The sequence below is a fragment of the Sphaeramia orbicularis genome, chromosome 16, assembly GCF_902148855.1.
Source record: "Sphaeramia orbicularis chromosome 16, fSphaOr1.1, whole genome shotgun sequence".
In the NCBI taxonomy this organism is placed as follows: domain Eukaryota; kingdom Metazoa; phylum Chordata; class Actinopteri; order Kurtiformes; family Apogonidae; genus Sphaeramia; species Sphaeramia orbicularis.
Window position 1 is genome coordinate 29,862,852 of NC_043972.1, and position 24,727 is coordinate 29,887,578.

Genomic DNA, 24,727 nt, shown 5'->3' on the forward strand with positions numbered 1-24,727 from the left:
AATTCATGCATGAAAGGGTTAAGTCCTCGAAGCTGTTGTGTTGGAAACAGCAACATAAGAAACTGAGTGACTTCAACAAGGTCCATATTTTAACGGTGATGACCGGGTCAGAGCATCTCCACAACTGCAGGTCTTGTTGGGTGTTCCTGGTCTGCAGTGGTTAGTACAGACCAAAAATGGACATCCCAATCTCAGGACAGTTGGTCATCTATGGGAGGTGTTGGACAAATAAATCCATCCATCGATCCATGGAGGACCGCATTTCTACTTCCAGGACTTCAGGAATCTGCTGCTAACGTCTTACTCCAGATGCCACAGCACATCTTCAGAGGTCTGGTGGAGTCTACAGGGTGGGGAAGCAAAATTTACAATGAACATTTAGTTGTTTTTTCTCAGCAGGAACTACGTCAATTGTTTAGAAACCAAACATATATTGATGTCATAATCATACCTAACACTATTATCCATACCTTTTCAGAAACTTTTGCCCATATGAGTAATCAGGAAAGCAAACGTCAAAGAGTGTGTGATTTGCTGAATGCACTCGTCACACCAAAGGAGATTTCAAAAATACTTGGAGTGTCCATAAAGACTGTTTATAATGGAAAGAAGAGAATGACTATGAACAAAACTATTACGAGAAAGTCTGGAAGATACTATTAAAGAAGAATGGGAGAAGTTGTCACCCGAATATTTGAGGAACACTTGCGCAAGTTTCAGGAAGCGTGTGAAGGCAGTTTTTGAGAAAGAAGGAGGACACATAGAATAAAAACATTTTCTATTATGTCAACTTTCTTGTGGCAAATAAATTCTCATGACTTTCAATAAACTAATTGGTCATACACTGTCTTTCAACCCCTGCCTCAAAATATTGTAAATTTTGCTTCCCCACCCTGTAGGCCTGTCAGAGCTGTTTTTATGGAAAAAGGGGAAACTACACTATATTAGACAAGTGGTAATCATGTTCTGCCCTCATATGTTTTATTCTTGTTTTATTGAGTCTGTGCTGACCTTTTCTTTTATCAGCTGGTATGGGCTGCTTACCCTTAAAAATAGGAACAGGTTGCAGAGCATCACTAAAGTGTGCAGCAGAATGGCTGGTACCACACTCAATGACCTGACTGTGTTGTACCAGAGGTGGACTCTGAAGAAGGCTCAGTCAGTCCTTGATGATCCCAGTCACCCCCTGTATGATGAGTTCAGGTTGCTTCCATCAGGTCGCAGCTACAGCATTCCTAAATGTAGGACCAATAGGATGAGGAATTCTTTGGTTCTGGCAGCCATTGTTCTGCTGAATAACTCTTTGTAATGTTAGTGCTATTGTCTTTAATGGACTATTTATTGTATTTATTGTTGGTTTGTTGTCTGTGTGATACTGCTGGCTGCAGAACAAATTGCCCCTCGGGGCAATTAATAAAGTTTACCTTGACCTTGACCATAGATGCTCCATTGGTTTAGATCCAGTTCTTCTTTAACCCACTTTTGGAAGGTCCTACCCACTTTAACCACTTTGGGAATGAACAAGATCTGGAGATGTTCTGACCCAGTGACACATCACATCACAATTTCTATCTTGTCAAAGTTGCTCAGGTGCCTATCATAGCAAAAAGACTTGTTTTGTTGTTCTGGAAAAAAAACAATGGCTGGAAGAAATAGTTAAACTCTCTGAACTGGAGAGAATCCTGTACTTCTTATTCAATAAACTACACCAGTTTAATCAGATTTGGCACCCCCTTCAACAATATACGGATAACTCAACCTGAATATAGTTAGAATTGATGTGGCCTCCTTTGGTGTGATAAGTCATAAGTCCTGGGATGGGGGGTGGATGAGGTTTGTTAAAATGTGTGTTTTTTATGTTTGCTTTCTTTTGTTGTACTTTTGGTTTGTTTACTCTGTGTTTGATTTTTTGGACAAATTGTAATAATGGATGTTTTTATGATTAATTCTTCAATAAAAAGATTGACAAGAATGTTGCTCAGATGCCTACTCTTGCCCATTTTGCTGTTTTTACCACATTAATTTCGAGGTCTAAATGTTCATTTACTGCCTAATAGGTCCCACCCACTGACAGGTTCCATTACAATAACAATATCAACATTAACACCACTTTACTCATCAGTGGTCATAATATTACAGCTAATCAGTGTATATTAAACTTCAGAAATTAAATGTCATGCAGTTTTGATAATATTTAGTGTTTTCTGAGCAATTTTATTTTTTATTTGTTGTATTCAATGTGTTTATTTTTTAAGCAGCATACCGATGTTGTGGTTGTAAAAATGATCTATAAATATGAATTAATTTTATTCTTTTAAGAAATTTCTAAACTCTTATCAGTTTGGGAGTCTGTCTTGCTATTTTCCAGAAAGGAGTCTAATGTAGGAGGAGGAAGAGGAGGAGGATGCTGACTTAACATACACAGCCAACTGCTATGGGAAGATTACTCACAGAAACACACTAAAGCGACAGGTGCCTTATGGTCTACAGAAAACACACTGTGCAGAACATCCTATAGAGGATTTACCGCCTGTTTGTCCTTGTCTTTTTCTACATGTCCCAGCCTATTAGCTCATGTCTGAAAAGGCTAAACCAAGAACCTGTATGCATACAAATCTGTCTAAATCTGTAACCAAGTCTGTATTAAATACATATGAAACATGCACACGAACAGTCAAATAAAGATTAGTTGAGTTAGATCAGCTTTTTATTGTCTGTCTTTCTCACCCTACCTTTTTTTTATACATAATTTTGACATAAACTGAGTAATAATCTTGTAGTTAAATTTTAATGAATGTGACCTTTAAATATGAAACAAAATAAATTCAGTGTCAGAGTGTTGATGACACAGTATTAAAGTCAATACATGCAGTGGAGGCTGGGATAGAATAAATGTGAAGGGAAATGAAAACATTACTGGGCTTATTTTCTGTCCTGTTCTTCTCTTTTTCCAATGTAGACTGGTTCCAGAAAGGCATCAACAATTTGTTAGTCTACAGCATCATACGAATTATTTCAGGCCTCTGATTAGAAAAAGGAAGTAGAGTAGTATTTTTATTTTTTTTTTACCATTTAGGGTCTAATCCAGGGGTGTCAAACTCATTTTAGTTCAGGGGCCACATACAGCCTAATATGATATAAAGTGTGCCGGACCAGTAAAATAATATATATTGTATCGATAATAACTGAGTGAAAAAGTAAAATTCCGTAATGAAAATGTTTACATCTATGAATTGTACTCGAACATAACATGAACAAATATGAGCAACCTGAAAATTCTTTAGTAAAATAAGTGCAATGTTAACAATATTACGTCTTAGTTTATCATTTATACATGGGAATCACAACTTAGAGATCACAGTGGATCTACAAATACACCAAACATCTAATAACTGTCAGAATATTATTAAAATTCCACATACTTCTCTTAAGAGATTTCAGATTATTCACTTTTTTTTTAATAAAAGGCTAGTCTGTAAATGTCAACATTTTTGTGCAATTTTACTTTTTTAATTCTACTTTTTTTTTTTTTTTTTTTTTACAGTAAAACAATGAGAAAAATTTACAGTTTTCATTATTTATAGCTTATTACGATAGGATGATTATGATAGGATTTTACTGGTCTGATCCACTTTAGATTGAACTGACCTAAAATGATTGTTAATATCTTCAGTGTCATTTTTGCTTCTCACAAATTAATTCCAGGGGCCCGATTGAACCCTTTGGTGGGCCGGATTTGGCCCCCGGGCCGCATGTTTGACACCTGTGGTCTAATTCAAAGAAAAAGAGAAAAACAGAGCATCACTCCTGCATTGTTTCCATCAGCCTCCAATGCTGCAGATCTCTGAAAACTAAGCAAGTTTTCATGTAGGCGTTATCTTGACAAATTTTTACATGACAAAAAAACCACACTCACACATGAACAAAATATCAAAAATACACTGAGTGACAAAAACAACTGCGGTATTTGTACCTGAAACCAATAAGAGCTAACATATATACACACTCATATATGGATGAATGAGTGTGTGTGTGTATGTGTGTTTGTGTGTGTGTGCACAGATATATAAATATAGAAGAGTAATGTAAAAGGAAGAGGGACATATATTATTAATAATATTGTAGGGAGAGGGGGTGGGATTAAATAAGTTATACTCTTCCCACCCCTTTTCGGGCATGTAAATGGAATTATTGTGCTTTTCTTCTGACTAAGATTGTTATGATTCTTGATATTTGTATTATTATGTATGTTTTGCAAGTGCATATATGTTAAATTTCATTGCATGCTCGCAATAAATCACTAAACTGAAAACTGAACTGAACATTAATATTACGTTTCTTTACAACATTGTCATCACTTCTGGGGAAAAAAAGGCAGTCAATAGCAAAAGAAAGCTAATTTCATAATCCCATTTGAATTATGTTATCAGGTGTATTTAAAGTAACAAAAAATCATTCTACAAGTCAAAAAAATCTAGCATAAAGATAGTAAAGGAACACTTATTTTGTGTGAAACAGCTCAGTGACACTCATCTCTTGTCTGGCATGGCTCACAAATCCAACACCAAAAGGCTGTTGTATGCGATACTTTTCTCTTGTTTCACAATGTGCGAAAAAGTATTAAAAGAGATGAAAATCACTACAGGACTGGGCTTGTTCATGGTTACAGAGATGTCTTCACTGACTCTGCACTGATCATATTTTCATTTCACACTCGACTCCGCTCTTTGATTCATGGACTGCTATTAATACGTACCAATACTTGACCCATGTAACTGCACTTGACTACATTTTCAGTTTGTACAGGTGTACTATTTACATTTGCACTCTTTATTTTTTATTTTGTATTATTTTATATGTTTGCCATTCCGTGGACAGCAAAGCAAGAATTTAATTGTACAGGAAAACATGTTTAATTACTTTTCATGTGACTATAAATATTTTGAATCTTATATTTTTGTGCTTGTAAATTCCTAAATATCATGTCATCGATGACATGATACAAACAGGATAAAAAAAAATAAAACTCCAAGGGAAAAACAAAGTGGTTCTTACAAGGTCCATGAGCACAACCAACTAACTTACGCTAACAGCAGCAAAACAACCAGTACCAGGTTCACACTGGTGGAAAAGGAGCTGCTGGTAAAATATATCTGCTTAGACCAGGGTTGTCAAACTCATTTTAGTTCAGGGGCCACATTCAGCTAAATTTGATCTGAAGTGGGCCGAACCAGTAAAATAATAGCATAATAATATATAAATAAAGTCAATGCCAAACTTTTCTTTATGTTTTAGAGTGAAAAAGTAAATTTACATCATGGGAAAGTTTACCTCTACAAACTATCCTTTCAAAAGATTTGAAAAACTTGAACAAAGTGAAAAAAGAAGTGTAATTTTAACAATATTCTGCCTCAGTTTATCATTTCCACATGTACATTATAACTTACAGATCACAGTGGATCTACAAATACACAAAACATTTAGTAACAGGTGGAATATTATTAAAACTGCACTTACTTCTCTTAAGACATTTCAGGTTGTTTATATTTGTTCAGGTTATTCACATTTTTTTGCAATATTAATCTTTGTTTTAGTGTAAATACGTGAAAATATTTACATTTACAAAGAGAAACATTTGGAGTTGTCATTATTTATATGTTATTATGATAGTATTTTACTGATCTGACCCATTTGAGATTGAATTGGTCTGAATATGGAACCTGAACTAAAAGGATTGTTAATATCTTAGTGTAATTTTTGCATTTCACAAATTCATCCTAAGGGTCGGACTGGACCCTTTGGTGGGCTGGATTTGGCCCCTGGGCTGAATATTTGACACCTGTGGCTTAGACTGAGACTCACAGATTCAGCTCAGACGCATCTGTTTACAAAAACTGTCCCTGATTTAGTCATTATTTTGCTCATACTGTATTACTAGTAAACTTAAAAATGTCTTATATGATTCCTATAAACAAATCCAGACTGTTAGGATAGATAATTACTTATGTTTTAATGAGATGCAAGCATTTTAAAACCCTTGACATAGTTTTTTTTTTTTTTTTTTTTTTACACTTTGTTCTTTTTCTAAATCCCATAAGCACATGCATCGTATATATATCGGTGGGGTTTCTCCTCTAAAAAGACTGTAAGGACGGTTTCCATCAGAGTAAATAATAGAGCAAGGTTACTCCGACATACCGTTGTACTGTAGAATTAGAAGATACAGTACAATTACCAGAGCAGAAGGTGAACACAAGAACAGTCCCAGCCTTTTATTGAGGGTCAAACCCTTGTGTTCATGTTTTTAAATAAAACTTAAGTTGAAAGCAGCCGATTGTTCCCTGGTGGCGTCCTGCGAGTCAAGGAGAGCACAAGTAGATAAGCCCAATGACTCATACACTTCAAAGAAAACCCATTTAAATATTAAGTTATGCCACATCATTAATTTATATTCAAGTGAAGAATTACACGGGCAGAGTTTTCTGCAGCGAATGTTTGCGATGACAGCAAACGCAAGGCCTCAGATAGAGAGACACAAACACATAAAAAGAGAGAGGGTAGGAAAAACATAAACACGATAAACACTAATTAGCTACTCTAATTGAAGAGCACTCTTAAAGTAATTACTAGGCAGAGGAAGCAGTATTTACATTCATAAATAATCCTGACAGCTTTGGGAGGCGCAGCGGGAGCACAGTCCCTCTTCTTTATTTCAGGTCCATGGAAGGTGGGCTTCCTTCTCTGTAAATCTGTCAGTCATCGACACTATCACTTAGAGTTTACTGCTAATGGCTTTGTACAACCCTTTTTTTTTTTTTTTTTTGTAAAGCGGTTTATTTATAAGCTTTAAATTAGTGACTGACTATACTGACAAACAAACGCTGTATCTGAAGAGAAGTACTTACACAAGCAGTTATTGGAGTATGGATCAGTGTTGTCTCAAAAGCATCCTCTGAGAAAGTCACACATCCTTGTGGAATAATGGCTTTATCTGACAAGAAGTGGAGCTTTTTTTCTCCTTCAGGTCTCGGGCTCAGAGAGCACAGATGGCTTTGTATTGTGAGGTGTTTATGACTGTGGTTTTTTGGTTGGTTTTGGTGGTCTTATGCTGTCTTACCTTTTAATAAAACAAAGCTTTGTGGCCATGGTTCAGTGGCCCGACAAGAGGAAATGTGTTCCAACGCATGTTTCTGCCTGCTTCTAATGAGCCCATTCATTTAGGCAGTGTAATCATAATGTATCACCCCACAGGAGGGAAGGTAGAGTTTTATTTCCCTGTTTTGTCTACTTCAGGGTAATTGTACATTATGTATCATTTAGTGGGGACTAAACAAATATTAGAAATAAAAAAACCATTACAGACAAAACACGGCTATGTCTGCCTCCCACAGCCAACACACACACACATACAGATACACATGAGGTTTATGTGCATTTAGGTTTATTCCATTGACTTGCTTTGCATCTATATATTCATTTTTGCTTAGAAAGGTTCCTAATTGAGTGAAATGACCCAGACGTATCTGAGTGCTGTACGAAATGTCTAAATGCAAAGGAAAGCATGCTTCCTTTATTGTCTCCTTCAGCACAGGAGACACTGACTACACCATCTTTTATAGCTTTATGCTTATTTTGCATAGTTAGTATTTTGATATAATTGTGTCAATTCAGGAGTCATACAACAAATATGACTGGAGAGAAAGATGAGTGAGTACAGGGTGGGGAAGCAAAATTTACAATGAACATTTAGTTGTTTTTTCTCAGCAGGCACTACGTCAATTGTTTTGAAACCAAACATATATTGATGTCATAATCATACCTAACACTATTATCCATACCTTTTCAGAAACTTTTGCCCATATGAGTAATCAGGAAAGCCAACGTCAAAGAGTGTGTGATTTGCTGAATGCACTCGTCACACCAAAGGAGATTTCAAAAATAGTTGGAGTGTCCATAAAGACTGTTTATAATGGAAAGAAGAGAATGACTATGAGCAAAACTATTACGAGAAAGTCTGGAAGATACTATTAAAGAAGAATGGGAGAAGTTGTCACCCGAATATTTGAGGAACACTTTCGCAAGTTTCAGGAAGCGTGTGAAGGCAGTTATTGAGAAAGAAGGAGGACACATAGAATAAAAACATTTTCTATGATGTAAATTTTCTTGTGGCAAATAAATTCTCATGACTTTCAATAAATTAATTGGTCATACACTGTCTTTCAATCCCTGCCTCAAAATATTGTAAATTTTGCTTCCCCACCCTGTATTAGTGCAGCTTCAGCTTTAATTTAGGCCTATAACTGTTCTAACCTTGATCTACTACTAATTCAGCTACTCCCTTTAGACCACAGCAACTCATCTGCTTCCATCTGACCCTGTCTCTGCATCTTCTACCTGGATGTCCTTGTTAGGGACCAAGCAGTTCAGATCTGGGTTTTTATTTACCCCTAAAATATTCAAAAATGGTTACTAATTGTTTCATTCATTATCTGAACCCGCTTTATCCTCACTAGGGTCACAGGGGTCGCTTGGAGCCTATCCCAGCTACATAGGGGCGAAGGCGGGGTACACCCTGGACAAGTCGCCAGTTCATCGCAGGGCTGACATACAGAGACAAACAATCACTCTCACATTCACACCTATGGGCAATTTAGATTAACCAATTAATCTATTAGTGCATGTCTTTGGATGGTGGGAGGAAGCCGGAGTACCTGGAGAGAACCCACGCAGACACGGGGAGAACATGCAAACTCCACACAGAAAGGTCCCACCCCCCGTCGACTGGTGTTGGCATTGAACCCAGGACCTTCTTGCTGTGAGGCACGAGTGCTAACCACTGCACCACCGTGTCGCCCAGGTTACTAATTGTAATTTTAACAACTGAGTACATGAAACAGGTCAACATAATAGAATTGTACTCAAATAATAACAGCTAAGGCTGAGAACATGAACTGATGAGCTGACCAAACTGACCTAACACAATGAGAAAAAAGCCATATATAGTGGCTTGGCCAAGTCATCTACCACAAAAGGGGAAAACAAAATAGGCACTAACTATATCTAAATACAACTAAAGCACAGGTGTCAAACATGCAGTCCGGGGGCCAAATCCGGCCCACCAAAGAGTCCAATCTGGCCCGTGGGACGAATTTGTGAAATGCAAAAATTACACTTAAGATATTAACAATCAAAGATGTTTAAATCATTTTAGGTCCGTTCAATCTAAAGTGGGTCAGGTCAGTAAAATACTATCAAAATAACCTATAAATAATGAAAACTCATTGTTTTAGTGTAAAAAAAAAAAAAAAAAGGAAAACTGCATCAGAATGTTACAAACTAGCCTTTTACAAAAAATGTGAATAACCTGAACAAATATGAACAACCTAAAATGTTTTAAAAGTAGTATGTGGAATTTTACCAATATTCTGCCTGTTATTAAATGTGTGTATTTGTAGATCCACTGTGATCTGCAAGTTGAGATGCACACGTATAAATGATAAACTAAGGTGTAATATTGTTAACACTGCACTTAGTTTTCTTAAGTATTTTCAGGTTGTACATATTTGTTCAAGTTATGTTCAACTACAGTTGTAGATGTAAATATTTTCATATAGACTTTTAATTTTTTCACTCAAAAACACAGAGAAAACTTTGGCGTTGACATTATTCATAAGTTTTTATCCTATCATTCCTATTATTTCTATTATTTTACTGTTCCGGCCCACTGGAGATCAAATTGGGCAGAATGTGGCCCCTGAACTAAAATGAGTTTGACACCCCTGAACTAAAGCTTTGTTAAAAGCTAAATCCCCCCATGAGATCACAGCACATGGTACGATCTGATGAGGTGGCTGCAGTATTTAGTCCCGCTCCACCCTTGGCCACACCTTTTACCACATCAGGACAGGACACTCCACCACAGCTGATAACTCAAACCAAAGAACAGGGGATTAATATAACAAAACATAACACAAACAACAGATTTAATGGTCACCCTACAATTTTTATGTATGTGCACTCCAAGGTTATTATCGTTAACGAAAATAAATGAAATGACAAAAACTAAAATTGCAAAAACATTTTCGTTAACTGAAATAAATAAAAACTCAAATAAAAGAAAAAAAAAAAAAAAACGATAACTAACTGACACTGTATTGTATGCTTACAAAACTAACTAAAACATATAAAAATTATATATAAAATTCCCTTAGTTTTCGTCTTTGTCGATGCTGATATAGGATAGAACATGTGAAAGTTTCGTCTCAGATCAGCGGTATAAGAGAGGAATAGAAGTCGGGAGGCCAACGATCAAAGTATGGAAAGTTTCAGTTTTGTTTTCATGTAAGTGACATTGTGTATGGATTACCCCCCCAACCTGCTATAGAGAATTTATCCATGGTGCTGTACATGTGTTTGTGTCTGTGTTCAGTCAGAGCTGCCCTAACCCCACCCCCAAATAAAGTGTCCAGGGTTACTTCACTTATTTCTTTGAATAGGATGGAAGATAAAATATATGAAAAAACTGAAACTAATACTGAAACTAAACTAAGACTAAGCATTCAGAAAAAAACGACAGCTAATAAAAACTAGCACACATGCTCTAAAAACTAATTAAAACTAACTGAATTAGAGAAAAAAAGTCAAAACTAAAAACTAAACTATAATGAAAAATCCAAAACTATTATAACCTTGGTGCACTCTATAAAACCAATGTAAGGTTGAAATAAACAAATACATAATTAACTAAACTGTGTATGTTTAATGAATGATTGAATGCAACTAAAAACACCATGCGGTGCTGACCCCAGTTATGGAAATAATGATTTGAAACGAATGAGGCGGTGAGTGTTTGTGGAGATTTTACTCAACGTGTGGCTGTGGCCATCACAGTCCTCCACATCTATAAAATATCTCTCCCCTGCACATGTCTGAGCCATCTAAATCTGACATCTCCCACTTTGTCTCCAAAATGTCCAACTTGAGCTTTCTAATCCTGTCCTTGGCAGCAGTGTCATACTGGATACCCTTACTGATGCAAAACCTTGGACTTGGGACCAGAACTAGAAGTAGGACTACCAGTGGCTGGATTTGTTCTAATGCTGCTTTACAAAGTGTTGGGAGGTAGAATATATCTCACTTGGAGTTAACTACATCCCACCTCAAAGCATTCCAGATGATCCATGTTGAACATAAACAATAAATATGGAGATTGCAGATCTAAGCTCCTATTTCCTTTCATACTGAAGAGGCATTTTGACTGTCGACAGTCCAGTGTTCTCATATACGCAAATGAGATGGAGGAACCGAAATGACGGATGAGCTAATTATACATTGCGCACTTGTACACTGTGCGCCGCCATTGTTGTGTTGACATCACATTGTAGTCCGTAGTGAGGTCAGGGTACTTCTATCTGACTCCACTTTGCAACTCGGACCTCCGGCTTGGACAGGCCTTCCAATGCATTTGACCTAAATGTATGTTGGAAACTTCCCATCTCCCAGCACTTTGGAGTTTAGCACAACCCTGATAATGACGTCACATTTTTACTGCAATATCCACGTTTATATCTTGCATGAAATAGCACTATAAGACCACTACAGAAAAAGTACCCAAGATGCACTTTTCATAGTCCATCTTCAGGATATTCTAGTATCACTGAGCTATGGTGATGTTCTTCCAGTACAGCAATGTCTGTTCCCAAGTCCTTACGAACTCTCCTATCCATGATCCTTTAACCCCACAATGTTTTTCACCAAGGTCAAGAAAAAGTGGTTAGGAAAAGTAAATAGGAGGCATTTTCTGGACTTTCCTATCACACTGTAACAGTCAGTTTCATGGTGACTTATCCTAACTCCAGGTATAACCACAACATGTCTAACCCTTGCCCTGATCCTAACCTGTCCAGAAAACCCTGCAATGTGCAGTATGTGTCCACACATAGCTGGGTAAATGATGTGACAGTGGTGAGGAACTCACACAGTAGATGTAGAGGTGGACTGGAGAGCACTTTTATTTGTTGTAAAGTTTCTTTAGTAGCATGAATATATGTTGAGAGCTCTGCAATGAATAAAAAGTGATGTGTGAAAATGTCAGGGGAATAATATCATTACTGGTATGATATTCACTTGAAGAGATCATTGAAATAGTCAGGTCATTACAGATTAACCCTGGTCAGGGCCGGGTGATCTGACAATTGTAGACTGTAATAGATCTTATCTGCTTTTTCAGAGAGATCATGATTGCATCAATAAAACGATAAATTACAGCACTGTCAAAACTTTCCTTTTCTTTACTTCAAATAATCTGTTTATCAAGGTAACTGCAGTATCTTACAGACAGTGGTGCACTAACCTATGGGTCTGTCATATCACAGGTCACTAGGTTAATGAGTTTACTTCATTTTATGGCAATACTTTACCAGCGTCTGTTTGCTGTTAAGCGTTCAGGTTTATTCTGTATCAACTTGTAGATTTTGTGTACTGTGTTGTTTTGCTTCTAAGGAAATAATAGTGAAACATTACCGTACGTCTGTCTGGCTTTTGAAGTCTGATATGTGCAAAATGTTTTTGATTCATTATAAAACTCCTGTGGGACAAATTAGAACCACAGTCAGGTAATACACGGAAACACTGCAGCTGTAGTACAAGAAAATGTTGATAGTGTCTATTTCATCTAGATAATATAGAGCGAAAATGAGTTTTAGTTAGATAGTGTCAACAAAAAGCCTTTAGATACAGACTAAATCATTGGAGACCAGAGAAAATTAGAGAAAAGTAGAATTTATAGTTTAGTTGTAACTTACCTGCATTTAATAAGAGGGAATGCAATTGTGAGTCACATTGGGAATAATAATTCTACCTCAAGAGACTGTCTTATAGTTTTGTTTTGTTTTTGCCAGATCATCCTGCTCCTCGTCACAGTCACCATTAAACTGATAATGCTATGGCATCAAATGTGCACATGCTGAGTATTTATTCGTGGGTTGTGAGAAGAGTGTAAAACTTGAGGAATTCTGTGACCAAAAGTTTGTGTATTCAAGGATTTTGGCACAAACTTGTTTCTTTTTTTCTACATTGCATGTGTATTATACAATGTTTTCCAGCCAGTCTTTTGTAGGTTTATTCCTTTATTACTGTGATTATAATGAAAATACGATAAGTTGATTCAGCTCTTCCATAACATTAGCTGAAAATTAAAATGGTCAAGTCTGAACCCTTTAATTTACATTACGGTGTCCACGGTGTTATGTCTCCTCCATGTGATGACAAGACAGACATGCACACACACCTGACATAAGATGTTCTATCTGCAGTCTTCAGTTTTTGCCTGGGAACTGCTTTTACACCTGCTGAGCTGTATGAGCTAAAAATGACAGATCAATCCAACAGCAGCACAAAGTCATTGTCACATCTCTGTGTCAGTCGTCCCGCCGGCACCCTGTGGATCTCAAAGAGCGCCCACAGCGAACGAGTATAATTTTATGTGCCACACATTGTGGACAGATGGCTATTTGGACTTTGCCATCTGTATTTGTAGAAGTAATAGTCGCTGAGTGAACTTACTGTGTACCATACACTGTTTAGATCATTTCTGTGTTTCTGTGTTGACCTTTCAAGGATCTCTCACTATTTGTCAGCAAAGACAATTTTTTACAAAAGTTATTTTTCAAATAGATCACTATTTGTCAAGCTCTGGAAACACTTAGTCATTCTTGGTCAGCACACAAACACTTTTATAACGTCTATATCTTCTTCCAACAATACAAACATAATAAGGGTGGTATATAGCTGGTTTTTATGTGTTGATTAGCCGTTTGTGGGCGGCTTGTATTGGTTGGATGATGCAGAGAAACAGAGGGCAAAAAAGGACAGTCTGCTGCTTCTGAACCAGGAATTCAAGTATTTCCTTATTTTGACAGTGCATCTCAAAGCAAATACAATCCATGCATCAAGTCAAGGAAATCCCTGTAAAACCATAAAGAAAGGAATAGTTGATTTTCACACTGTTGTGCAAAGAGATCCAGTTGTAGTGATTTTCCCAAAGCTTTAAAGGTAGTGTAGCTTCTCTGTAATATTTCAATAGTGCTGTTACATATTAAAAGACTAGTTGTCAAGCATTTTAATTTATAAACCTTGGCTGCCAGTGTCCCTTGGTTAATTTGTGTTAGGCATCTCTCTCATGTTTGACCAAATTAAATTGTCTAATTTGAATTGTTCTCACAGCTCTGACAAACAGCACCGTTTCTCCTCAGTGGGGTTGGCCTACAGGAACTAGCCCTCTATTAAGTTGTCACTTATCAGATGGCAAAAACTGCAGGGGGGAGAAAGTTTTTTTTAATCAAAATACAGTAATATATGCATCCTTTGTCTCACAGACAGAAAAGCACACGGACGACGGTGTCCTGCTGAGGAGCTATATAAGAGCTGGAGATGTGTCATTAAACATTCCTTCCTTTACTCTGCTGGAGAATTACAAAGCAAAGATAAATTCAGGGATCTTCTCAGATGCTGTGTCATTTCAGAGGAGACAGGCTTTAGATGACCAGCTGAAAGTTGCTTTCAAAAAATAGAAACTTTCAGAGGTAAAATGGAAAAATATCCATGCTTATTCAGATTAAATCACCAGTGGCATTATCTAGTCTTCACCAATTAAAGAGAAATGCATGAAAACTGCAAAACAATAACAAAATCGATGCAACTCAATCCACTAAAAGTATGTGATGGACTGGAGAATCTCTTACTCTTGTATCTGCTCAATGTAACAGTATCTTAGTAACTAATACATTCATTTAAATACACATGAGTATGAAACATCCCTTTTGTTCATACAGGCGTAGTTTAATGCATACTGATGCAGAACATATTAATAAGTCTGAACTGAATTCAATAAGACAATAATAGCATTTCAAGGGGAAACCCATTCTCTGCTTTGCTTTCTAATATTCTTTTCCACTGCAGTGCATAAGAACTATGAAGCTGTTGCAAATGAAACATTAGTTCAACAAGGTTATTTAAAATTGTTTGGTGTAATGAGCTGGCTCGGATGCAACTTCTTATAATTATACTCCTTTACAAACACACACTTACGCAGATAAATTCAGATGAAGAAACACTGATAGACTGTCCTTTTAAATGTTCACCTTTTCCTCCAGTTTTTCTCCAATACTATCTCAGGGTGCATTGACCAGCATCATATAATCAAGTTCACAAAGTGTCACAATGATCCAAATTAAAGGTTGAATAACAAGCGGGATGTCACACCAACAACCTCTATGGATAATTAAGTGCAAACTGAAGTGTGTAAACTATACCAAACTACTGGCAAAGTCTACAAAACAGGACAAACATTGCCACAAGGCATAAGTGGATTTATTAAATCACCACAGGAATAGCTGAAGTCATCAGATAGAACTGCAGAGTCTCCTACAGACTCTGAGGTCCAGCTCAGAAAAACAAAGATCACGATGAGACAAAACCGTTTTAGAACATTGGAGGTAAAGGCTGTGACAGTGTCAACTGGTCCATCTCGTCAAATCACCAGTGGCTGGTTTGAGTGTCACACTTTTCTCAGTGTTAGTGGACTGACCCTTAAAAGGACATTAAAAACGAACTTTCTGGTACTGACAGAAAAGTCTCTAACCTTGACTAATTCAGATAGGGTGAATCTGGATCTGATGTCAGAATTTTTCGAGCATGTCAGGATTTCAACAAAAACAATTATTTTCCAATCTTGTGCCAGTGCCTTTTATTGAGCAGTCACAATGAATTGGTTAATTTTGTATCTAGATATCAACATTAATCCTTTCATGCATGAATTATGAGAACGTTAATCAAATTTTTTTTCTTTATTCCTCTTCAGGCATTTAAAAAAAACAATGAGATTATTACTATTTTTTTTTTTTTTTATGAAGCTATTTTTCATGGAGTTGCAAAAATGTGTGTATAATTTTTACAGCAATGAAACATGTATTTACTGATATACTACGTGAAAACTATGAAATAAAAACATTAAATGCTGCTAATTTGATGTTTTCTCATATTTCAACATACACTATAAACAAAAAGTTATGGATATTTAACATTTTTGGGGGCTTTTTTTTTTTCAGTTGGGATTTTTTCACACTTTTTACTTTTTTTGTGTGTGTGAATTGAATTGAAACACATTTTTTTAATGGCCAGACATAGTTTTATTTACAAATGGCAAAAATGACCAAAAAAAAGACAAAAAAAAGAAATATCCTTAACTTTTTGTTTGTAGTGTACTCTAATACTAGTCACTTCATGGAGATAATATGCCAAAAAAAAACCAAACACTTTTGTTGTTAATTAAAGTCTAATAACATTATAAGGAATTGATTTACACTCAAAAATGTTAGATTTGGTTTATCAAGAACAGCAAAGTTACAGTAATGTTATCAATTGCAGTGTATTGTGTTGGCTGATATGACACTAAAACAACAAAATCCATGAATAAACAAGAGAACAGCTGTAGAACTGTCCACTGGAGTGACCACTATGCATGAAAGGGTTAAGGCCAAATGATAATAGACATTAGTAGGACAGTCAAAAATAGTTCATGCATTTGTTCTTTTGCTTGTGGGATGTGACAGTTTCCTGCTGTGAAACAACAGTATTCACCATCATGTTTAGGTTGAAGTCCCTTGGTATTTGTTTTCCATTCCAGAAATATCTTGATGAAATTGTTCACAAAGCTCATCACTTACATCACCCAAACTAGACAATAAACTTATTTTTTTTAAATTCCAAATCTGTTCATATTCTTTTATCGGGTCCTCAATGAGTTGAACATAATTTGTGGCTCTATTCTTGCCCAGAAAATGTTACACCTGTTGCACAAATGAATCTAAAGCTGTTAATTCTAGAGTTGAGCGTTTGAGGAGGATACAGAATCACCAATCTCAGGTTCAGTGAAAATTCTAGCTTTCTGCACATGGGGACTGCACTATGTTTTTCTTTCAGGTATTGAAGTCCATCTGCATTTTGATCACATAGAAAATATCAAGGTCAAGTTTAATTATGTAGCACATTTGAAACGATGCAAAGTGCCCCAAGTGCAGTACAAAACTGCAGATTCAAATGAAAGATATATTAAAGCCTTTGTCTTTGATATCAGACTATATGTCACTGGAAAGACTAAGATTTTATATAATGATCAGAAAGACATCTTTACAGCAAAGTTTGGCAAAGTGCTGGAGGATCTGGGAACTCAGACTGCAACTGCCTGAAAAAGACCTAATAAACTTTTGAGATCATTGTTGTGGATGTATTTTGGATTTGCTACATATTTCATACAACCTGTATACGTACTGTGCCAGTGGCGGCTGCTCGTCTTTCAGAGAGGGGAAGCTCATTGTCGGCTTACAACAAAAAAATGTCAAGTTATTTAAACATAAATTCAGCCCTCTGTTCCTTTTTAAGAAAATGCTCAGTGACCTTATGGTACCAACTAAACAAGAAAACATTGAAATTATGTTAAATTGAAACAATGAAGTACAATGAGTGTGTTTTATTTACAGCGCAAGAAATGAACGAGTAATTTCGTAGTGGTTTCTCTGATTTCACAGCAGAATGCACAACGGTATTAAACTGAACTGTGTCAGTGAAGGAGTAGATCTCAAACTAGGTGTCAATCAAATGGGATTTCAGCCTTTCAACTGATCCTCCAATCTGCATGTGGAAGCCTGGCATCCAGCCCGGCCGAGCTCCGCCCACAGCTCCATTCACCCCCAGAGACGCCGGGCATCCGGGGGCGGGACAATATCGTGGCATTTATCCAATTACCGTCCAGTTTTGAGGCAATGAAAAAAACTGTTCCACTCAGTCCCATTGAAGTGCATGGACGCTGAGCGTCTACGGGTAAATGCACTGAGCAGAGATCGTATGAGAAAACAACGCAACGGGAATGTATGAGAAGTGAACAACATCGAGTCCGTTGATTTGTGATAAAGCTGATTCTGAATGAACTCATCTGTGAGATGAACGTGTTCTAACACATTTGTAGTCAATGAAATGTCAACACAACCGAACATATTTAACCATTTCATTTTCATAATTTTAGGGGAAGCCAAGCTTCCCTTGCAGTCTGTGAGAAATCACCACTGTACTGTGCTGGACTGTTATAATTTTGAAAATGTTCAATAAAAAGAATGTTAAAAAAATAAAAGAAAAACTAGTAAAATAAGAATAAATACAAGATATACTAAACAGATTAAAAAACAAACAAACAGATACACAGTAATAAGATAAATAGCATCTAAAAACACAATCAGAAGAATAAAACACATAAGTCACACACTTGTATTAAAAGCCAGTGCAAATAGGTGTGTCTTCCAAAGAGATTTAAAGTGCTCCATTGACGGTGCACATGTGACATGTTAGGGCAGAGTTCCAGAGCCTTGGACCTCCTACAGAAAAGGCTCTGTCGCCTTTTGTCTTTTGGCAAGTTCTTGGTACTCTAAAAGCAGGCAATTTGAGGAACGTGTTTCTCTGGCTGGGATGTGCACAGTTAAAAGCTCTGAAAGGTAAAGGGTGCCAAACCATTCAGGCACTTAAAAACAGTCAATAAAATCTTAAACTGGATCCTGTAAGTGACGGTAAACCAGTGAAGGGAAGCCAATATAGGGATGATATGGTCCCATCTTCTGGACCATCTGCAGCCGGTGGACAGAGGACTGATCCAACCCGTAATTTAATGAATTACAGTAATCCAGTCCCAGAAGAAACAAACAAACGTACAATATGCTCAAACTGGCTTACAGGGATGTACGGCTTCACCTTAGCTGAGAGAAACTGAAAGACAAGAGATCTGTTTGTCGACAAGAGATCTGTTTGTCAAAGATAGATAGATAGATAGATAGATAGATAGATAGATAGATAGATAGATAGATAGATAGATAGATAGATAGATAGATAGATAGATAGATAGATAGATAGATAGATAGATAGATAGATAGATAGATAGATAGATAGATAGTTTTTATAGATCCCAAACTGGGAAATTATAGTGCAGCAGCAACATGAAAAACAGTAAAAACAGAAAAAACAGAATATAAGGCCACAGTTCAGAAGGTAGAGTGGGTTGTCCAGTAACCGAAGGGTTGGCGGTTGGAAGTTCCAATCCCACTCTGTTCTAGTCTTGTGCTGTTGTGTCCTTGGGCAAGACACTTCACCCTCCTTGCCTCCAGTGTCACTCACACTGATGAATAAATGTGTGTGAATGTTTGGTGGTGGTCGGAGGGGCTGTTTGGCGCAAATTGGCAGCCATGCTTCCATCAGTCTGGCCCAGGGCAGCTGTGGATACAAACCTAGTTTACCACCACCAGAGTGTGAATGTGTGAGTGAATGAATAATAGATTGATAATATAAAGCACTTTGGGTGTCTTGAAAAAGCGCTATAGAAATCGAATCTATTACAATGGTCAACAACAAATTTATTGTTTAAGTTTTTTGAGCTGATTTAGGATAATTTTGGTGTGCTGAATCCAAAAATCACATTAATTTTGCTCAATCAGGTCAACTTTCTGAACTATGCTACATATTGGCTTTTTAACATTTTTGCTTACATTTATGGACATTTTCACATCATATGATACAAAATTCTTTCATATTTCTTGCAATAAACGAGTTCTGAAGCTTTTACTTTTGCCAATTTATGATTAATGTTTTTTTTAATATTACAGGTGAATGAAATGGCTTCGACTAGAAGATCTTGCAAAAATAAGCCTGACATATTCTGCTGCTCTGCGGTGAATACACCATTGTACCTAACAGGAATCAAGTGATCAAATGATTTTTTTTCTCTTAAAACCTATTTTGGGTGAGAACTATATAAAAAATCAACTGATAAAGTCACAAAAATGTAATCAATTTTGTGAGAAGATCAAATTTTTCAAAATCAAATTAGCAAAAAAACCTGACCTGATTGAGAAAAACAGATGTCATTTTTGGATTTAGCGGTGCAAAATGGTCCTAATTCAGTTGAAAAAACCTAGACAACTTGCAAAAAACATTTTTTGTAACCCAGTGTTATTATTATTATTATTATTATTATTATCATTATTATTATTATTATTATTATTATTATTATTATTATTATTATTATTATTATTATTATTAAGAAAAAAAATAGAAATAAGAAAAACACCAAAACAGGTGGGTTAGTAACCAGGTTGACATTAAGGTTAGTATACAATTGCTAAAACACTTGCTGTACAATACTGTAAACAAAGACTTCTGATTGTATTTGCACATTTACACATTTCAGGGCACAGTGATTTAAAGTGAAACACTGATACAACTCTTGTGTGATTTGCTGCTAATAGCTGTAGATTCACTTGTGTATAACTACAATTGCTGACATGCTGGAGCAATTTTGATTCCAGACCTGGAACCAGTGTATCTGATTTAGGTACAATCATATATTTTTCACCCAGTAGTAAAATCCTTTTTTATCAGTGTTATCATCAGACACTCTCTCTCTGTAAAATCCCACCACAGTTGGTGTTTTCTCTCCTTATGAGAAATGACACCAACTCCTACACAATTGAATTACTACAGGAATAGGTGAGTGAATTTCTTGACCCTTTGGTGTTTTATTACTTCCTCCATTTCTATATGACACATACACTACACTACAAATTACATACAGCTATAAAAAGCTGAGAGTTTATTTCATTGCCTCGGAGTGAACTGGCAGACTTTCAGTATGTTGGAGACCACTGCAGAAGTTTTCAGCTCGTGTTCTGAATCTCTGGTCTGAACTGGGTCTCAGACATCTTTACAAATTAATTTGAGCTGTTGTTTAACATTTAGCTGCATAAGCTGACTCCAGCAACTGGGTGTCATTGCACGTCTGCAATAAATAATGTTGCACAAAACAGAGCACAGAGAGTTCCCTATATCTGCACCCCAGGAGCCCATCCATAACTGGCATAATTAGCTTCTGTAAATAAACTAACAAAATTATAATAAAATGCAGCTATACAACGGAAATCACCTGAAAAGCATTTTTAAGGGATTCCTCTGCATAAGGAGGAAATGACTCCTACTCTGACAACTTGAAATCTCATCTAAGACTTACTAGAGAGCTTCACTTTAGTGGAAAGGTTGAAGGGAATTAATCTGCAGTCAAGTGATACAGTCACAACTTGACCTACTTGGAATATATCTTTATACAGAGGCTTAGTCAATCTAGTGGAACCGCAGATCTCTGTGAAAATGTACACAGCCAGTGTGTTCGCCGGTGTTTGTTATTTTTGCATTTTTATACCACAGCAAGGTTATAATAGTTTTGGATTTTTCATTATAGTTTAGTTTTAGTTAGTTTTGACTTTTTTTTCTCTAATTCACTTAGTTTTAATTAGGTTTTAGAGCAGGTTTGCTAGTTTTTATTAGTTTTGTTTTTTTCTAAATGCTTAGTTCTACAGGGTGTCCCATAAGTCTCCATACATAGGAAAAATAAACGTTTATTGACATAAACCATTTTTATTTATATAATATGCTCTATATGACTGCCATTTTGTCGGGAACACATTTCAATGCGTGTCCTCCACTGCTGAAGAACTATAAAGAAGACATATAAAGAAATACATGTTAGAACCAAATACGTATGGAATGTATTATGTCTCCAATGTATGGAGACTTATGGGACACCCTGTAGTATTAGTTTTAGTTTTTTCATATCTTTTCTCTTCTTCTCCGTCATATTCACATAAATCCCAGACAGGACTCTGCTGCTTTCTCCCAACTTTAGTCTCCATGTTTCCAGGTAGAGTGGGGACCAGAAGACGACTCTAAACAACAAGTGACGGACCGTGAAGTGTCACATGATGCCTCCAGCTAAAATTGCTCAAGTGAAATAAATTGATTTCACATCAGTCCACCATTGACAAAGACGAAAACGAATTGAATTTTATCCATAATTTTTATCTGTTTTAGTTAGTTTTATAAACACACAATACAGTTTCAGTTAGTTATCGTTTTTTCTTTTAATTATAGTTTTTATTTATTTCAGTTAATGAAAATGTTTTTTCAATTCTAGTTGTCGTCATTTCGTTAGTTTTCGTTAATGATAATAACCTTGTACCACAGATTGATGGTTTAAGGTTGATTCAGTTTTGTTTTAATATATATATTACTATATTTTAATAGGAAGCAACATTTGACCCTGCTGACTGTGCTGACTGTGAGGCAAGGCTTTTATCTTTGTTTGTCCAGTTGAATCATGCTGCGAGCCTAAAATGTCAAATTATCATTTCAGGTTTTTGCAAATGACAATGAAACAATTAAAAACCTATGTTTAAAACTTTCATTTATTGGTTCTTATAATACTATAGCTACTCATTATAAGTCATTTTTCATTCATACATACATGCGTACATACATATGTAAGCAACATGAGTGTGCGTATGAAGGAATAAATCAGTCAAAACAGGTACAGGGTCTTTCTCATAACTTTTTAGTGAGCTCCAACCCACAGTACAGTACACTCCACTGCTCGTCTCCCTCCTTAATCCCCCGTCTCCCTTCCCTAGGTGGAATCCCTGATAACAGAATATCACCTTAACATTACTGTAAACTTGCATATGTAAACAATCATACAGTAATTACGTAAGAAAACACTAAAACCATGTCTGTAAACCTCGTCATAAACATGTCTTTACTATTACTGTGCTACGTTTACCCCAGAACATTTGCTTATTATTTGCATTTCCCATTTTCACTCTTACACATACATCAAGACTGAGTGTTATGTTCTCAAGTGTTGGAAATACATTTTCCTTGAGAAGTCTACTACTTCACAGTTGTAAATACTCCTATCTAGATGACTGCAAAAGCAGGGAAGGAAATAATAACTGAAGGTGGCATGTATGCACAACACATTTCTCCTTAAAGGACACATTCCTCACCTGAAGTAAATGTAAAGACAATGGAGAGAGGAAACAATACCAGATGCATCCATCAGCAACAGAATTCACAATCTATTATTTTTGTCCAAATGCAGTTCAATTCCTCAGAGTAAATGTAAGTAAGTAAAGCTTTATTTATATAGCACTTTTTAAAACAATATGTTATAAAGTGCTTCACATAAAGGAGAGATAGATAAGAACAAATAGGAAAGACAAGAATAAGAAAACACTTTCAACATGCAGATACAAACTTTCTGGCACAAGCAACACACACTGAATGAACACCATGGCCACATATGTCACAAACAACCCCTAAGACAGACCCATAACTAACACTTAATACACAGACACAATATAGATGTAAACAAACCTCCATACACACACACACACTACACTACACTGTCCTGATTTAATGAAATGCTTGTTTATAAAAGTGAGTTTTTAAGAGTCGCTTGACGATGTCTATAGAATCTGACGATCTGATGTAATGGGGAAGACTATTCCAGAGGGTTGGGGCCAGAATTGCAAAAGCACGGTCACCTTTTGTTGAGAAGTTGGAGCGGGGGATGGATAGGAGGTTAAGGTTTGATGAACGGAGTGGTCGTGAGGGTGAGTAGGAAACTAGGAGGTCAGAAATGTAACTGGGGGTGAGGTTGTGCAGGGTAGTATAAAAGTGGTGCTCAGACCAATAGGAAGATGGTTCACTCAACTGAGAAAAGGCTGCTTTTAATCGTACACACAGCACCCATAAGTTGAGATTTATTTGACTTCTTCCATGTTATCATTTAATTAGAACTGAAAACATGGCATTTTGTGATTTCAAGTATAGGGGAGTTTTTAAAAAATAAAGTTTGCAACAGGAAATAGAAAACAAGTGAGTGATTGGGAGAGATCAATTTTAAAACCACAAAGTGAATACTAAAGTTATCAACCAAGACACTAATACAATAGTAGTAGTAGTAGTAGTTTATTCGTCCATTTAACAGAACATGATATATACATACGTACTGTTTGGATTTCTATTTTAAACATGGACGAAAAGGTGCAGTCTGAAGCAACAGCTTATTTATGCCTACCCTATTTACAAGAAGGAAAGCTGCAGAAACAGAAACAAAACAACATAACAGGATGGCACTGTTTTAAACAATAATATAGATAAAACAAATAATATAATCAAAGCAAAATCTTAGATTTATACTGATACTTGGCTTACTTTATCCTAATAATGTATATTTATTGAATACCTTGGTTTTAAACATCCTTTTAAATGTGGTGACTGATGTGCATGTTTTTATTTCTTTATCAAGGTTGGTCCATAATTCCACAGAGAGAATAAGGTTAATTACATCAACATTTAAAGGGCTCATATTTTGCTAAATCCACTTTTATTAGTCTTTGGTACATTTATTTGTGCATTTAGACCCTAATAGTTCATAAAGTTTGAATTTGAACCCAGTGGATTTCTACAACTTGTTTTAATTCCTTCTTAATTTGTTTTATAATTAGTTACGTCACGACATTTGCACATATAAGGTCAAGACTTCCAACCAACATTTCTCGAAGTACGACATAATTGTTTATCAGTAGCAGCAGTTGTAGTCCATACTGAAAATATCTCCAAACTTATTAAGCTTATTATCTAACTTTCCTGATGTTGCATGGTCAGGTCCCCCAGTATACTGCTGATTTGTTGTGCCCCTACCCCTCAGGATGCATCCTTAGGTGTTCAGGCCAGAGCCTCCTGAAGGTCCCAAAGACTCGTTTTAAAACCCGGGTAGACCTGTCCTCTCATGCTGTCG

The 24,727-nt window shown here is 36.2% G+C and overlaps 1 long non-coding RNA gene across 1 annotated transcript; it reads left to right on the forward strand.

Annotated features, from left to right (window-relative positions):
- Positions 1 to 247: 247 nt before the first annotated feature.
- LOC115436003 (uncharacterized) lies at positions 248 to 22,965 on the forward strand. Its single transcript, XR_003937763.1, has 3 exons — positions 248 to 350; positions 19,096 to 19,101; positions 22,955 to 22,965. It is a non-coding gene; the product is annotated as an uncharacterized LOC115436003 (long non-coding RNA).
- The last annotated feature ends 1,762 nt before the right edge of the window (positions 22,966 to 24,727 follow it).